At 40.0% G+C, this 18,880-nt stretch overlaps 1 pseudogene; it reads right to left on the bottom strand.

Annotated features, from left to right (window-relative positions):
• Positions 1-14,408: 14,408 nt before the first annotated feature.
• Positions 14,409-18,497, bottom strand: LOC109730292 (aldo-keto reductase family 1 member D1-like; annotated as a pseudogene).
• Positions 18,498-18,880: the final 383 nt, after the last annotated feature.

Here is an 18,880-nt window from a genome sequence, read left to right as displayed (position 1 = left end):
GGCTTACCCCATCTGCTCTGGTCACTTTCTTTTCCCCAGCTGGCATCAGGGTGTCATTTCTATTCTCCACACTCTTGGAGTTTCTGACAGCTAAAGCTGCCAGATAAATGATCATTCTAGATACATTTGTGATGCATGATATGCCACAGAAAGCAACCAACATGAAAGTGACCCTCAGTATCATTTTAGAAATCAGCAAATGGAGAGGGATAAAAACCTACCTATCGGATACAATGGACACTACTCTAGTGATAAGCACACTAAAAGCCCTGCTCTTCAGCATTATATAATTCATTCATGTAACAAAAACACTTGTACTCCCTTAATATTTGAAATTTAAAAAGAAAAAGAAAATGGGAGTTCATGTGTGTATCCTATATGTGTTTTCTTTCAGGATCCTGATGGTTTTTCTATCAACTTGAGGTTGAGCATCATATAAGTTTAAACCAATAGAGTTTATATTTTCAAGGCCTGTACAATCACCCTGTGGTAGAGGTCTGACTGTACCATGTAGCCATCAGAAAACAGAGAAACATGATAAATGTCTTCCCAAACTAAAACAGCACTTTGGAAAAGGTAAAACAATTTTAATCTGACTAGCAGAGAATCTATTTACATTTTCCAAAGTAATCAATGCCAAAAATCTAAGACACTTCAGAGGAAAAAAACCTAGGCATTAAGTGACTTTTAGAAAGAAACCTGGCCCATAAAAGAACTTTTCAATGGAGACCCTGGACCTACTGACCTGGGAAAGAAGTGTCATCAGGGCAAATCATGAAAAGGTCCAAGACTCACCTGACTCCTGAAAAGCCCAGCTGAAGCCAACACTAGTGTCCAAGGCCCAAGAGAAACCACTGGGAATCATTTTTCTCTGTCACATTGTTAGCCAGCTTTCCAGTGGCTACCATATTCTGGGGAGTCTTGCAATGCAGATAGATGCTTTAAACTTGTGTTTTGCGTGTAATTTGCTATTTTAGAGCAGTTTATTTCTCTCACCTGCACACCCCATGGGGACTCACTGATTGCTTTAATTCTAACATTTGGAGTGGAACTCATTCATGAAACTTTCTGGCTGTGTGATTCAAACGAAGCCTTCTCTTTCCTCTTTTTGTTCTCACAAGAAAATCAATTCACTTGAAGAGCCTCTTAATCCCATTTTTGCAATCAACAATTGCCACTTGTATATCGCTCTAATAGATTAAAAAGTGGGATGATGCGGTTGTCTGGTCTAATTCAACCCTATTCAGGTAGCTGCAGCCTGAGGCACTTTGTAGTGCCAAGTGCAGAGCTCGACAGGAAGACTTTTGCTATCATAATTTCCTGTGGAGCTATGCACTGCCCCCACTGTGGAGCCTGAATTACTTTGAATTAGGCCCGACAACCACAGAGAGTTGAAATCCAGCAAGCAACAATAACCAACTCTTTGAGCATGACTTGCATGGGTTATTTTTTTCTTTGCATTAGCAAAGAAAGGAAGAATTTCAAAATGCACATCTATTTAAATGACAGCAACCTGCCATAAATCAAGTGTGAAATAAAAGAGAAAACAGTTGAAGTGAGAGAGAAGTTGCAGTGGAAGAAAAATTAATCAAAACAGTTTTCAAAAACTTCATAGTTTGAGCCTGTGAAAATTTTCAGGCCTACACTATCACCATGACAACCCATAGCAAGCCCATGTTGGATAACCACATCAGAAAGGGGCTGTTTTGTAAGGATGAAGTCCTCACATATTCATCCTAAGTTCAAGTCTTACTTCTGAATGCCTTAAAACAAAAATAAAAATGTAAGTGTAAAAAGCTACCCGGGCTTCTTTGGTGCTCTAGGAAAAGGCAGATATAGGTAAATCTTCGTATGTGATTTTAAAATGATCATATCATGAAGTCCATTCTAAACCCCATGCAGGCATCACTTCAGGTAGGCAGTGTTTGAATCCTCAAGGAACTGCCACAGAATGCTAGACCCAAGTGGGAAAGAAACAGTCACACAATAAATCATTAAGCAGATTCCAAGAATTGTCAAAATTGGAAGCATGTGGTTAAAATGCATCATTTTCAAAGATAGCAGTTAAACAAAATGTTCTAGGTAAGGAAACTGAGATCCCAGTTCTATTTGCTGTAACTCCTTAATTATTACTGACATGGTCCCAAAAATGAATTAAATCTAAATAAATATAGGTTTCTCTTCTTAATAGTTCCAATCCCTATTTCTACTCTTTTACCTTTCTGTGTTCAGAAAATAAAGAGAACAAAGAGGGAGTCCCACTGATTCAAAACTAGCAGAACAGCCAAACAACAGAGCACAACTGTTCTCTCATGCATGACTGGGATTAGGATAAAAGCAGAAAAAGACTTCTGAGAAAAAGAAAACAACAAAAGAAACAGGAGTGCTGACAAAACTTTTTTTTTTCTTTCTATTGAGGCAAAAGAGAGGGGGGGGGAAAGAGGACTGCTTTAAAAAAGATAGAAGAAGAAAGATTAACAAACAGAAGTAAGGGCTTTCACCTCCTGTTTTACTTTTAGCCCAATCTGATCAGAGAAACAAAACCCAGAAGTAAAGTAGATGATAAACTAAGACACTTTGTCAATTTTCACACTCAGAAAAGAAGCCCTATTGCTATGAGACCTACTTTTATGTTATCAGTTCATTATTCTCTCAGATAGCCAGGATGTGGGACAATGTCTCCTGATCGGAATTTCTCCCTGCACAGTTAGGACAGAATGCATGTGAATTCACACATTCTTCCGCAGAGAGAAACCAGGGGAAGGCAGGGGAGCTTTTGCATTTGGAAATTGCATTCACAAATTAAACATAATTGTTTAAAAAAGAATGACCCTGAGGTCAACGCCACCAGCGTGGCATCACTGGACAGCTGGAGGGAGGGATTCAAAGCTCCGGCAACTGCAAACTTTGATTCAGAGCTTCTCATAAAGGCTTTCAGATCAGTCATATTCCGCTGTGACTGCCCCAGGCCCACTCTCCAAGCGTTCTTATAGATCCCCTTAGCAGTCTAAGTAGGACACCCGTTTTTGCAAGTTTTGACGTACATCTGGAAGATTCTACCACATCTTAAAACAGGAATCATACTCTTTCCCTACTACTATTAACCATGTTGATTTTTTAAAAATTCTTTCAGCTCCCATAGTGGAATCTTGTTCTTCAAACATATATTTCAACCATGAATCAGCCAACAGATAAAATGCCTGCTCCTGGGATGCTTAAATAAACTACCCTCACAGAATCTGAAAATTGACTAGAAGAGTTATGTTTGAGTAGGAGCTTCTCTTGTCAGAAGAAATGCCTTTTATGTACATAGAAGGGCTTCAGAACAAATATTGGGATGCCACTGTTGACAATACGAAATTATTTTTAGATGTCTAATATAGTATTTTCTCACACTTCTCCCTCTAATACATCCCAGAAAAATACTTCACTAAATCTACAAATAGTTTAGGTACTTCACAGAACATCTACTGAGCACCTACTGTGTGCCAGGCATGCATGTACATTCTCTTTGATACAATCCCCCCAATAACACTATGAGGTCCACATCAGTATGCCCATTTTGCAGTATACTATGCCATGCTGCTTTCCTTCATTAATTCATTCAACAAACACTGAGTTAGCATCTACTATGTTTCAGGTACTATAAGTCGTTAAAGATAAAATGATGGCAATATAGACACAGTCTCTATCTCCTGGAGCTTACAATCTAGTTAGGAAAGCAGATATTAAACAAATTATGACATGAATAATCATTTAGTTATTGTTGTGCTAAGTGCTACAGAGAATAAGCAGGGCACTGTGAGAGCTAAGTAGACCTGGACCCCTAACTTGGTCTATGGTGAGGAATTAGGAGGCAAAAGGGGAGGAGTGGCAAGAGCTCTTAAGGAGAAGGAAAGGCAAGTGTGAATGGAAAGAAACGTGCATTTGAGAAACTACAAGGACGAGAGTGGGGCTGGAGTATACAGAGGTAGGCCAAGAGTGCTGGAAGATGAGCTGGATGGTGGCTGATCATACAGGGCCTAATTTTCAGGTCATTTAAAGGTTTTTCGTTTTAAGTTCAATGTGGGAATTTGGAATGGCTTGAAGCAGGTGAGTTATGTAATTAGATTGCTGCTGTTTGCTCCGACTGCTGTTTAGAGAATGGAATGGAGCGGGGCAAGTAGGGCTGACATGTACAGTTGTACAGGCTGCTCATGCACAAGAGGGCCTTACGGAGGAGCAAGCAAGTGGAGGCTGCAATTCAGCCTGAGCTCTTCTTGTTGAGCCATAAGCCTAGGATCTGGGGTTTGTCTACTCATAGGGGGGTTGCTTTTTCTAACTCAGGCAAAGGCATACTATAGGCTAATAGTGACTCTGGGAGCAACGGTGAAAGGAAGAAGATGAATGAGAAGGCTGTTGACATATTCCAAGTGATAACAAAGCAATTGCTTTGAGCCAGATTATCAACAGAAGCTATGCTAAAAGTGTTAAGTTGAAACATTCATGAAGACCTGAATATTTTCAAGATGCCAAGTATTGACCAACAGATTCTGGCTTGTAAAGCAGAAGTGTTACTTTACAGTGCAGAGATCAGAATGTTCCCACATGATCTCAGTGATCCATCAACGTCAGCATCTCTGATGGTTGGACAAACAGATATTATGTACCTCCTGATGGGAAGCAATATGAGCATACAACTTTACGTAAGAGGATTGTATACGTTTGCTAGGGCTGCAATAACAAAATACTATGGATTGAATTTTTTAAACAACCAAAATGATTTTCTCACAGTTCTGGAGGCTAGAAGTCTGAGATCAAGGTATTGGCAGGGTTGATGATGTTTTTGGAGGCTTCACTCTTTGGCTTGAAGATTGCCACTTTGTCACTGTGCCCTCACATGGCCTTTTCTCTGTGCGTGTGCATCCCTGGTGTCTCTCTGTATGTCCTAATCACCTCTTTTTATAAGGATAGCAGTCAGATTGGATTAGGGCCCACCCTAAAGGCCTCATTTTAACTTAATCACCTCTTCAAAGGCCCTGTCTGCAAATACAGTCACATTCTGAGGTATTAGGGATTAGGTCTTCAACATATGAATTTTGGGGGAATACAATTTAGTCCATAACAAAGATTCCTTCCTAAAAGATTTAACCTTAATCCAATTGATCTTTTTAGATCTAACTTCCAGCATACAGGAAATGCCAAGGCTAGATGATGAAGTTAAAAAGCACCACAAAACAGCAATCAGAAAGTCCATAAAAGTGAGACATTCTATAGGACAACTGGCTAGCTCTTTTCAAAAATTCAATGTTCAAAAATAGTAGGAGTAGTTAGGGGGATAATGTTCTAGATTTTTAAAAATTACAAATGCAATAATGGACCTTGATGAAATCTTCCTAGTTAGATCACAGGTCAATGATGTTTGGGGACAATTGAAGAAACTTGAATATGAACTGAGTATTAGATGTTATTATGAAATTATTTGTCATTTGTTAGATGTGATAATGCTATTGTGATTATGTATGAAAATACCTTTAATTTTTAGAAACTCATATTGAGGTATTATGTTGTTAATTTACTTTAAAATACAAAAAATGTAGTAAATATTCAAAAAATCAAGAATGATTAAATCTAGTGATGGTGTTCATGACAATATTCTATCTTTCTGTGTGCATGAAAGTTTCCATAAGAAAACATTAAACATGAAATTTGCCCTAAATGGGAAAAATAAAGAAGTACCGGTAGGAGGGAATGATGACTTGGGCTGGAATGACAGTGGGGATAGAAAGAAGTGGATACATTCAAGTGGTGGAATGGGTGAAGAAAATGGGCAGAATTCGGTGACTTAACTGGATGTGGGTAGTAAGAGAAAAGAAAATGTCAAGGATGCCTCCCAGGTTTCTGGCTAGGCAATTGAATGGACAGTGACATCTTTTACTTAGATGTATAAGACAGAGTAAGGGATTGGTTTGGGATTGAAGATGAATCCCGTTGAGAACATGTTCAGTTCAAAGTACCTTTGAGATGGAAGTAGACATATCCATTCTAAAGGTCAGAGATGTCTGAGCTGCAGATAGAAATGTGACAGTCATCACCATTAAAAAATTAAGAATAGATACATTTAATGATAGATACATGGGTGTTTGTTACACTGTTGTATTTTTATCTATAGATATAGCCAGTAATCACAGCAGGGGGGGTGGGGCAACTGCCTAGGGAGAGAGTATACAATGAGGAGAAAAACAATAATTGAAAAATAGAAAAAAATAGAAATTTCCACTATTAGCTAAGTAGAGGAACTCATGGTCAATTTGACACATATTTATTGAGAACCTATTATGTGCTAGATCCTGGGTTTATAAATATCTAGTTATTTGAAAGTACTACATTTGGAGGTGATTTTTAATAAATAGATTCATGAAATGCTATTAAAATAGCTCCTTAAAACTACTTCCACTGAAATATGAAGAAGTGGAGTTTTCATTCTTACCATAACTGTAATTAGTAAACCTAAAAGAAAAACACAAATTTATCCATCTATGCAATAAATGAAAGGACTCAAAGGAAGCCAATCTGTTTGCCTTATGAGAAATATTTCAAATCAGCATATTCAAAAAGTATTTTTGGAGTAATCATCACATGTCAAACATTTTGTTGGTCACTTTTCCACACATTATCTCATTAAATCCGCAAAGCAACTCATCCAAGATGTTGTAATCCTTATTTTGCCACAGGCATTGAGGCTATGAGAGGTAAAGAAGAGGTTTTCCCAGGGCAAGAGCCAGCTGGTGGCCATAGTTGTAGGAAGACTCTTAGTACCATATTTGATTTACAATAGAGAAGTATGCTACTTAAAGAAAACCCAGAACTACTCTTTTTAAGGAAAGAATAACTTATTTTGTCATTGATCATCCCCTAAGTTCCCCATTTTGTAAAGTTTGGGTTTTTATACAGCAGGTTTCTTTTAAGAAACAGCCACTTACATTTTAGAAGGCTTTCAGAAAGGAAATTGTCCTCAGAAATTGCTCCTTCCTACAAAGCTGCATGATTAAATAACCCAACACAACTCTTGTTATGGAAAATGGTGGTGCCAGCAGAGCACAGATTACATATTCAGTAAATGTATTTTAAATTTTCCTCTAGTTTTCCAAAATAATTAGCTACTTACTGTGTTATGATTGTGGAATATTGACCTTTTAAAAACTATATATATATATATATATATATATATATATATATAGCCACCTCATGGGTTACGTTTATACTTTAAAAGGGCACCATTTTAATGCCTTCATGAATCAGAATTGATGTAACACCATTAAATTCTCTAACCCTTTAAAAATGAGAGTTAATAATAAGCTTTAAGGAATGAGCTATTCCTTCCTTTAGTTAATCAAATAGCAATCAAGAGCACTCTGTGGGGATAGGAGAGCAGCATTCACAGAAACGGACACTAGTGTGCATATATTCCTTCTTGATGATGGAGATTTTCTTAAGTCGCTATCTTGGATTCCACCAGTTTTATCCATAGAGTATCACAAAGAAACAGACAGGTATTTTCAAGACTAGACAAAACAAAACAAAACAAAACAAAACAAAAACAAAAACAGATCTAATCATAACTGCCTAAGAGTAGAGCTCAACTTCCTTTTCAATATTTTCAGAAATGTAGTGCTTCTTCATGCACTATGGATATTTCTCATTTCTGTTTTTAATTTTGAAATATTAAGGGAGAATACAAATGATTTTGTTATATGGATACCTTTTATAATGCTTAAGTTGGGGCTTTTAGTGTGCCCATCCCCCTGAATACTGTTCATTGTACCTGATAGGTAGATTTTTACGCCTTCCCCCTCTCCTCTCTCCCCTTATTGACTTCCTATGACCTGTACATTGCTTTGTGCCCATGTGTGCCCATTCATTAGCTCCCAATTATTAGAGAGTACATGCGGTGTTTGTTTTTCCATTCATGGAGTTTTCTCATTTCTTTAGACAACTTTAGGTTTGTGTACTTTTCTTTTTTTTTTTTTTAGTGGAACAAATAATCACATTTTATTATTACTTGTGAACAAAATATTTTCCAGAGGGGAGCATTGTAAGTATCAATATTGGTATGAGTGGAAAAAATAAGAATAGATAAAATTTTTTAAAGTGATAATTTCTGAGAAATGTCTTAAAGTCATTGAAGATTATCTTAAGTCATTGGTCATGGGAAAACATAATTTTTTTCCTTTTTTAATTTTGGCATATTATGGGGGTACAGATTTTAAGGTTTCAATAAATGCCTATTACCCCCCTCCCCCCACAAGTCTGAGTCTCCAGCATAACAATCCCCCAGACGGTGCACATCTCACGCATTATATATGTATATACCCGCACCCTTCCACCCTCCCACCTGCCCAATACTCTATTACTGTAGTACCTATGTGTCCACTTAGATGCTGCTCAGTTAATACCAATTTGCTGGTGAGTCTATGTGGTACTTGTTTTTCCAGTCTTGGGAAACTTCACTTAATAATATGGGTTCCAGCTCTAACCAGGAAAATATAAGATATGCTATATCACCATTGTATCTTAGAGCTGAATAGTACTCCATGGTATACATATACCACATTTTATTAATCCATTCTTGGATTGATGGGCACTTGGGCTGTTTCCACAGCCTTGCAATTATGAATTGTGCTGCTATAAACATTCGAGTGCAGGTGTCTTCTTTGTAGAGTGTCATTGGATCTTTTGAGTAGATGCCCAGCATTGGGATTGCTGGATCAAATGGTAGATTCACTTGTATCGCTTTAAGGTATCTCCATATTGCTTTCCACAGAGGTTGAACTAGTTTACAGTCCCACCAGCAGTGTAGGAGTATTCCTCTCTCTCCGAATCCATGCCAGCATTTATTGTTTGGAGACTTTTTGATAAAGGCCATTCTCACTGGAGTTAAGTGATATCTCATTGTGGTTTTGATTTGCATTTCCCTGATGATTAGAGATGTTGAGCATTTTTTCATATGTTTGTTGGCCATTATTCTGTCTTCTTTTGAAAAGTTTCTGTTCAAGTCTTTTGCCAACTTTTTAATAGGGATATTTGATTTTTTTTCTTGCTGGTTTTTGTGAATTCTAAGTATATTCTAGTTATAAGCTCCTTATCACATGCGTAGGATGCAAAAGTTTTCTCCCATTCTGTAGATTGCCTGTTTACTTTCATGACTGTTTCTTTGGCTGTGCAGAAGCTTTTTAGTTTCATCGTGTCCCATTTATTTATTTTTGTTGCTGCTTTGATTGCCTTTGAGGACTTCTTCATAAACTCTTTCCCTAGGCCGATGTCTAGGAGAGTGTTTCCAACATTTTCCTCTAGAATTCTAATAGTTTCATACCTTAGGTTTAAGTCTGTTATCCAGCGTGAGTTGATTTTTGTGAGAGGTGAGAGGTGTGGGTCCTGCTTTAGCCTTCTACAAGTGGCTATCCAGTTTTCCCAGCACCATTTATTGAGAAGGGATTCTGTTCCCTAGCGTATGTATTTATCTGCTTTGTCAAAGATTAGATGGCTATATGAGGATGGTTTTATATCAGGATTCTCAGATCTGTTCCACTGGTCAATATTCCTATATTTGTGCCAATACCAGATTGTTTTAATTACTACAGCTTTGTAGTATAGTTTGACATCTGGCATATTAATACCTCCCATTTTAATTTTGTTGCCTAGAATTCCTCTTGATATTCGGGGTCTTCTTTGGTTCCATACAAAGTGTAAAATTATTTTTTCTATATCTGTGAAGAATGCTGATAGGATTTTAATAGATATTGCATCGAATCTGTAGATCAGTTTGGGTAGTATAGACATTTTGATGATATTGAGTCTGCCGATCCATGAGCATGGTATGGATTTCCATCTGTTTACATCCTCTGCTATTTTCTTCCTCAGTGTTTCATAGTTCTCCCTGTAGAGATCTTTTACGTCCTTGGTTAAGTATATTCCTAGGTACTTTAACTTCTTTGTTGCTATTGTGAAGGGAATTGAGGCTTTGATTTGGTTCTCAATGAGATTGTTGTTGGCGTATATGAATGCCTCTGATTTCTGTGTATTGATTTTGTATCCTGAGACTTTACTAAATTCATTGATCAGTTCCAGGAGTTTCTTGGTTGAATCCTTGGGGTTTTCTAAATATAATATCATATCATCAGCAAACAGTGAAAGTTTGATCTCTTCTGCCCCTATTTGGATACCTTTGATTCCATTTTCCTGTCTGATTGCTGTAGCCAAGACTTCCAGCACTATGTTGAACAGAAGTGGAGATAGTGGGCAGCCTTGTCTGGTTCCAGTTCTAAGTGGGAATGATTTCAATTTTTCCCCATTCAGTATGATGTTGGCTATGGGTCTGTCATATATGGCTTGTGTCATTTTTAGGTATGTTCCCTTCTATGCCTATTTTCTTAAGTGTTCGTATCATGAAAGGGTGTTGAATTTTATCAAAAGCTTTTTCTGCATCTATTGAAAGATTCATGTGGTCTTTGTTTGTGCTTTTCTTTATGTGGTGAATTGCATTTATAGATTTACTTATGTTGAACCATCCCTGCATCCCTGGGATGAAGCCCACTTGGTCGTGATGGATTATTTCTTTGAGAAGTGTCTGGATTCGGTTAGCTAAGATTTTGTTGAAAATTTTTGCATCTATATTCATTAGGGATATTGGTCTGTAGTTTTCTTTTTTTGTTGCATCCTTTCCCGGTTTTGGTATCAGAGTAATATTCGCTTCATAAAAGGTGTCAGGGAGGTTTCCATTCTTCTGGATGTTGTGGAATAGTTTCTGCAAAATAGGCACTGGTTCTTCTTTGTAAGTGTGGTAAAATTTGCGTGTGAAACCATCTGGACCGGGACTTTTCTTTTTAGGGAGATCTTTAATTGTTGTTTGTATTTTAGCTCTTGAGATTGGCCTGTTCAGGAAATCTATTTCTTCCTGGTTGAGCATAGAGAGTCTGTGTGTTTCTAGAAATTTGTCCATTTCCTCCACATTTTCCAGTTTGTGTGCATAAAGATTTTTGTAGTATTCATAAATTATATCTTGTATCTCTTTGGGATCAGTTGTGATATCTCCGTTTTTGTTCCTGATGGAGCTTATTAGAGATTTCTCTTTTATGCTTTTCGTTAGCTTAGCCAATGGCGTGTCAATTTTGTTTAATTTTTTCAAAGAACCAACTTTTTGTTCTATTAATCTCCTGAATAGCTTCCCTGTTTTCAATTTCGTTTAGTTCTGATTTGATCTTGTTGATTTCACTTCTTCTGCTGGGTTTGGGGTTGATCTGTTCTTCTTTTTCCAGCTCTTTGAGTCGTTTCATTAGATTGTCTATTTGTGATCTTCTTGTCTTTTGGTTATAGGCATTTATGGAGATAAACTTTCCTCTCAGAACTGCTTTAGCTGTGTCCCAGAGGAGTTGATAACTTGTCTCTCCATTGTCGTTTTCTTCATAGAACTTTTTTATTTCCGTCTTGATTTCTTCATTTACGAAGTAATCATTTAGTAGGAGGTTGTTTAATTTCCACGTTTTTGTGTAGAAATGTGAGTTTCTGTTAGGGTTGATTTCTACTTTTATTCCACTGTGGTCTGAGAAGGTACATGGTATGATTTCTATTTTTTTAAATTTCTTGAGGTTTAATTTGTGTCCTAGGATATGGTCAATCTTAGAGAATGTCCCGTGAGCTGATGAGAAGAACGTATATTCAGTGGATTTGGGGTAGAATGTCCTATAAATGTCAGTCAGATCCAATTGTTCTAGAGTTTTGTTTAAGTCCATTATTTCTTTATTAATTTTCTGTTTGGAGAATCTGTCTTGTGCCATCAGTGGGGTGTTAAATCTCCTGTGATTATGGAGTTGCTATTAATCAATTTGCTTAGATCCAGTAAGGTTTGCTTTATGAATCTGGGTGCACCTAAGTTGAGTACATATATATTTAAAATTGTTATCTCTTCTTGTTGGACTGTGCCCTTCACCATTATATAATGACCCATTTAGTCTTTCACTACTTTTGTTGGTTTAAAAACTAAATCGTCTGAAATTAGAACTGCCACGCCAGTCGTCTTTTGGCTTCCACTTGCTTGGAATACTGATTTCTACCCTTTTACTTTTAGTCTATATGCATCCTTGCAGGTTAGATGTGTTTCCTGAAGACAGCGTATACTTGGCTTGTATTTTCTTATCCATTCAGCCAGCCTATGTCTCTTGAGTGGAGAGTTTAAGCCATCCACATTTATTGAGAGAACTGATAGCTAAGGTAGATTACCGTTCATTCTGTTGGGTTGGATGTTGTTGCTTTGATTTCTCTCTTGAGCCATTGCAATATCTGGCCTTTCATCTTTGGGGTTTCGTTGTTTTTATATTTGTTAGTTTTTATTATGGTGTTCCGTATGTAACATTGTTTTGAGTACTTTTGTAGGGCTGCTCTTGTCTTGGTGAATTCTCTGAGACTTTGCTTATCTGAGAATGTCTTGATTTCTCCTTCATATATGAAGCTTAGTTTTGCAGGGAATAAGATTCTAGGCTGGGCATTGTTTTGTTTCAAAAGAGTGAGAATGGGACCCCAGTCTCTCCTTGCTTGTAAAGTCTCATTAGAGAAATCTGGTGTTATTCGAATTGGTTTTCCCTTATATGTTACTTGCTTCTTTCGTCTTACAGCTCTTAGAAGGGCCTCTTTAATTGATATTTTGGTCAGTCTGATGACTGCATGTTGTGACATCTTCCTGTTTGCAATGAATCTCCCAGGGGTCCTCTGAGCTTGTATATTGAGATTTTTAGCATTGCCTGGGAAATTTTCCTTTATTATATCTTCAAATAACTTGTCTAACCCATGAGTGTTGTCTTCTTCTCCTTCTGGTAACCCTATGACCCTCACATTAGGTTTCTTCACATAATCCTGCATCTCTTGTAGGATTTGCTCTTTTCTCTTGTTTCTCTGCTCTATCTCTGTGATTGATTTATTTAATTGGAGGGTGCTATCTTCAATCGCTGAGATTCTTTCTTCTGTTTGATCTACCCTGTTCTTGAGACTTTCCACTGTATTTTGTAGTTCCCTCAATTGATTCTTCATTTTCAGGAGTTCGGTTAATCTTTTCTTCATTGTGTCGATTTCTTTAGTGAACTTTTGTTCCAGGTCCTGAGGCTTTTTGTGGTTTCTTTGTGTTGGTTATTGAGTTGTTATTGCAGGTCGTTGAATTTTCTTATGATCCACATTTGAAATTCCTCTTCTGTCATTTTGGTTGCCTGATTTGGGTTGGTGTCTGTTTCTAGCAGGCTGGTGCTCCTCTTTGGGGGTGTGTTTTCCGTTTGGTTCTTCATATTTCCGGAGTTCCTTCACTGATTTCTTCCCATGTCGATCAGTTGTTGTTTCTTTTCTTTAGGTTTTCGTTTGCATATTCACACACCTTGTTTAGTTTCTGAGCCGGTAGGTAGTGTCTGTGGTTGAGATTTGACCACTCCCTGTATAATGAGTCAGTAGGTTCCATGAAAAGGGTGTGCAGGATGTCCTCCCTGTCAGTAGGTTGGAGGAACAGGCTACACTGTTGTTTTTGTGTCCTGTTATCAGCTCTTGTTCCTGTAGAGAGGCACTTTAGTGCCTCAGGTAGTCGGTGGGGCCCTGGGGCATCCGGGTGTGTCCTTTTCTCTTCTTCAGTGAAGGCTGGTCTAGGAGAGAGTCTGGGTAGATCTGCATTGGGTAAGCCTGCCCTCAGGCACCACCAATGTTGTTAGCAGTGGTCAAAGTTCTGTTCTTTGCTTCCAGGAAAAGCTGTCAGGGTGGGGCTGGAATAGCCCCGCGTGTGGGAGTGGGGCTATCAGAGAGTCTGCGTGTGGGAGTGGGGCTGTCTGAGACCTGCAGTCTGGAGCAAGCCTTGCTTCTTTCCACCCTCCCCAACTCCCTGGCTACTCCTGGGCCTCTGCCAGCAGGCCAGACCACACGCCACCAGGCCTCCCCTACCTGTGATGCCAGCGGGGAGGTTCCCTGTGCTGGAATGACACCTGTGCTGGGTGCACAGCCTCCCTTTGGGAGGAGGGTTTCCCTCTAGGACGCTGATCTGCCCCTGAAAGCACACATACCTTAGTAGACTGTTCACGTATATCCCTTCTTTGCCCTGGGCATTGCGAGACCTTGGTGCATGAGATCTGGTCTGCAGGTCTGACCTCTAGGCCCCAGAGTTCAAACTGTATACCCCCCATGGAGAGGAGTGCCAGTCCCAATTCTCCCACGGGGAGCCCAAGCTGGGTCTATGTCTCTCAGCCTCAGGGTCTGCTCCGTTCTCCTGGGATCACCATACCAGCAGCACCTCGGAGGGCTGGCAGGTAGGGAGCTACAGTCTAAGTTCCCCTGAGTCAGCTGTAGGGCCCCAATTGGGAAGGTCCCATTCCCTGGAGGTGTCTCCGGCTGGGCAGCCACGTGTAGGGTCAGTGGAGGGGAGGATGAGGCAATATGGTGCCAGCCGCGCGGCTCGGGTCTGTGCGCACGGAAGTGCCCTGAGGGATTTTGGAGCCTGGTGCCACGTCCACGACTGGCTTATTCACCCAGGTTGGATTCCTAGAGATATCCAAAGGGCTATATGAAATAATTACAGTGTCATGTTGTTGGCAAAATTTCAAGACTTTTGTCTGGGTGAAATATGGGTGGCACTCAACCTGTCTGCTCATGGGCTTGTGTTTAAGCCCTCACTTGTCTAGAATGAGCTCCAGCTGCCTGTGGTTAAAATTAGATACCCTGAGGGACTTCACCAAGCCAGCATCTTTGCACACTTCCAAAGCCAGAGTGTAATTTCACAGTTATTGGGGTTTGGAATGGTATAGGCAGGAAACAGCTGCCAGAGGCCAGTTAGTAACTTATGTTTTCTGTTCTTCTCACAGGTTCAGGATTTCAGTGCTGCTCTAATTTGATTCCCAAAGATACATGAATATGAGTCCTACGTTTCTACTTTCCAAGTGGCATACAGATTTGACTTGTGATATAACCATTTGCCATTCTCATTTCTGGGATAGATTTCAACTCCTGGCTTTCCACAGTATAGATTTTCTTCTCTCCGCAACTTTCTTTCTGTTATCTTCTCCCTGATGGCCTCCCCAACTTCATGCTCATTTTGGTAGCTGTAGGCCCCATCAACATGTCAGTACACAGTATCTATGACAACCTTCATCAATGTTGCACAGGTCCCCTTAGGGGTCAGTTTAGGTTCTGAGTAGGTACCAAGTTCAATGATGAGAATGCTGTTTCTATCACTTAAATGTATGGTTTGGTTTCAGTACACTGACCTCTATCATCACCAATATTTCTCCCTCCACCTTCCTCACTGCCTTCCGATTCAACATATGGGCATCTTTCTGAATGCTAGGAAGAAAGGCAGATTTACCAGGAAGCTACTGTAGTTTGAGTTTCCTCCATCACTGGGAGGGGTCCTAGCAATGTGTTTCCACGGTCATGTGTTACGGTAAAATTTGCAAAGGTAAGGTATTTTTGCATTATTTTTATTAGAGAGCCCCTTCTCTCTCCACAATTATAAATACTTTAGGCACTACACAACCTGGGTTTATCCTGGGTCAGGAAACTCTGCTAATAAACACTCATCCAGGTTGCACAAATGCCTCATGCTCTGATGGTCTTTTCTAAGTCAGCTAAACAGAGGGCAGGTCAAGCCATAAAAGACCTTCTTTTTTGGATTTTAAATTCTGCAACAGAACCTTAGAAAATAATGCTCAGAAGAAATAATCTATAATGGTTCCACATTTTCGTGAATGCTCCAATAGTCCCACTATGAATTTGATTGAAAAAGCCATATGTAACTCTGACTTCCCATAGTGTTAAGCTCCTAACTTTTTTTCAGAAGAAAATAGAATATTTTTCTCTAAGGCTGAAAAATATACCACCAGGATGGAGCACATTTTTCACCAGCCCACAAACTGGGCTCCTTTCTCCAAGAACCGGGTTCTTTCCTGTTACTGACTTCACACTGTTCTGCCCAGAGGTGCTAGAATGCACAGGAGTGAAGAAAGGAAATTCTACAACTGCTGAGCGTTTGTTTTTCTAAACTTCTACTTTGAAGCAAATGACACTCTTTCCAGAAATGGATATGAGTAATTCATGACATGAATTCCAACTTAGATATAAGATTGAAAGGGAGATAAGCAGTCTTTCTGCCCTGATTTTATTGCCTTTCAATAGAAGGAGGGATCAGGGAGGCACCACCTGACATTTATTTGGATACATTCTGAGGAACATTTTTCCAGGAGTTTTCCCATTCTTCACCAGTTGCCACTTTGCAGCACATGGACATAGACACACACACAGATTCACAACTATTATTTTTCTGACTGTAAGTATCAGATCATTAATGAAGAAATTCAGTACCTAGCACAGTAATCAGAAATCATACAATGTTTATAGAAAGAAATGAAGGCTTGACTATTTGAGGTGATAGCTGACTATGTATCTCTTTATCAGCATATATTTTTCAACTCATACACACACACACACACACACACACGCACACACCCCCTTCTCAGCTATCTATTGTTACAAACTAAGCCTTTAAGTGCCAACTGGCCTGGGCCCTGGGGATTCATACATCCCAGCTGTCCAGTTCAGATCCCAAGTCCTAGAACATTTCCAACTGGGAAGCCTTTTTCTGGAATGTGGCCAAGATTCTTCTAGTTCTTGGCTACATCTTGTGTCTCATATATTATTTCTTAAGAGTTTTAAAATACAATGTAAGTCACAACAGAAAAAAATATGTCATGAGTTCACCAAGCTTTAATAGAAATACTCTAAATATGAAACATCACCAACATGTCCAATTTCACAGTGTTACTTGTATAATCTAGGCTTTTCAGTATATGTTTTCTACTTCTGCAGTGGTAGGAATACATTTTTAAAGTGACAGTGGAGAGACAGAAAAAAGTCAGCCAAATATGTATCACACCAATCACATTGCAATGACCCAAGCATAGAGATGGAACCAATTAGCCTCTCCGTCCTCATGGGGGGAGCATGCTAATCAGTCTCCACCTTGCAGTAGTTCACTTTACTCTGATTTCTCTTTGACCAGTCAGGCAATGACACTGATGACATTCTTTACATCATTCCAACAGTAGGCAGTGCATAAATTTTGTCATTATGATAGTTTGCTTTAAATGTACTCTGGAACAACAGCCTCTTTCTGGCTCTAGGGCCCAAATGACAATTCTCCCTGAGTACTGTGCTAGGTACTGAATGTATGTCATTAAGTATCTCATATTTACAACCAGAAAAAAAATTTGTATGTAGTGGGGGTACAAAAGTGACAACTGGTGGCCAATGGAAAAGCTTCTTTGGGAGAGGAAGGAGCATCTTTTTAACATTGCCTTCTTGAATTGATTTACATATGTTTTCAAAGGCTTTAAAGTGAGCAGGTATATATGATTTATAGTTGAACAAGAAATTATGGTATATGACATTATTTCTAGATAAAGTTGGACTACTGGCCTTTAGATAATATTTTATTTATCCAGAAAATACTTATTGAACATTTACGATGAGCAAGGAACTGTGCTAAGCCCTGAGAATGCACTGGTGAGGAAGACATACTCCCTGCCTTCAGGGACTTTGAGTTTTAGAGGGCTGGGTATAGAAGTAGGCCATCCTCTTTCAGGGCTACAGGTAGACATAGGAGTGAATGAACCCCGGGTACTATGAGAGCATAGAAAGGTAACTAATATGTCGCAAGTGGCCAGGAAGGAAAGAAGGGATAGCTAAATTGAGATTTGAAAGATTACTAAGAGGCACCAGGCAAAGAGGGGAGCAAGAGGAGAGAAAGGCAATTTACACCAAAGGTGTGAAAAGACCCTGATAGAAAACAGACAATGTATCTAGACATGAACCTGGAGAAATTAAGGAATTTGGACTCGGACTTTGTTCTGATGGCAGTGAGGAGTCATTGACTAGCTTTCAGCAGGGAAGAGACAATATCTAATTTGCATTTCAGAAATATCTTCTGGCTACAGTGTAGAAAGTAGATTGGAAGGGTCCAAGAGTAGAAGCAGAGTGATCAAGAGGGCTATTGCCCTATCGTAGATAAGAAATGAAGGTGGGGGGCGGAGCAAGATGGCGGACAAATAACACAGCCAAACAGAGTCTCTCTGCAGAAAAGACAGATTCTAGCAGAAATTAGAGGACAGAAGCAAGAAGACGAGCATACAGCGGACAAGGGCTGGAAGGAGGGGTACCTGAGACCCCGGGAGACTCCACGGGAGGAGGCTGCGGAGGAGAACTGGAGGCTGAGACCACCGGAGCAGCCCGGAGACCAGCGGCAAGGGTAGGTGGATTTGCTGTTTCCCCTCCCCTGCATTTGGGACTGCTGGTGGGCTCCCCAACGGATGGAAAGACCTGTGGACACCAGCCCAGAGACCGCCGCCACCGCCAGCCAGCGGTGAGCCTGTAGCAGACGTGGCACCAGGTTCCCAAGTTCCTCCGGGCACCTCCGTGTGCACAGACCCGAGTCGCGCGAAAGGCGCCATATTGACTCCTCCTCCCCTCCGCCGACCCTACCCACGCTGCCCAGAGAGACAATACAGCCACCAGCCAGAGGCACCTCCAGGGAACGGGACCTTCCCTCTTGGGACCATACAGCTGACTCAGGGGAACTCAGACTGTGAGCTCCCTACCCGCCCGCCCTCCCAGGTGCTGCTGGCACTGAGCTCCCAGGAGAACGGTGCTGACTCAGAGGATGAGAGACATAGACCCAGCTTGGGCTCCCTGTGGGTGAATTGGGACCGGAAATCCTCTCCCTGGTGGGGATACAGTTTGAACTCTGGGACCCAGAGGTCGGACCTGCAGACCAGATCCCCTGCACCGAGGGCTAGCATTGCCCAGGGCACAGAAGGGTTATACGTGAACAGCC

The sequence above is a fragment of the Microcebus murinus genome, chromosome X, assembly GCF_040939455.1.
Source record: "Microcebus murinus isolate Inina chromosome X, M.murinus_Inina_mat1.0, whole genome shotgun sequence".
NCBI lineage: Eukaryota > Metazoa > Chordata > Mammalia > Primates > Cheirogaleidae > Microcebus > Microcebus murinus.
Note: the sequence above shows the minus strand (reverse complement) of the source record. Positions and strands in the feature narration are given on the sequence as shown.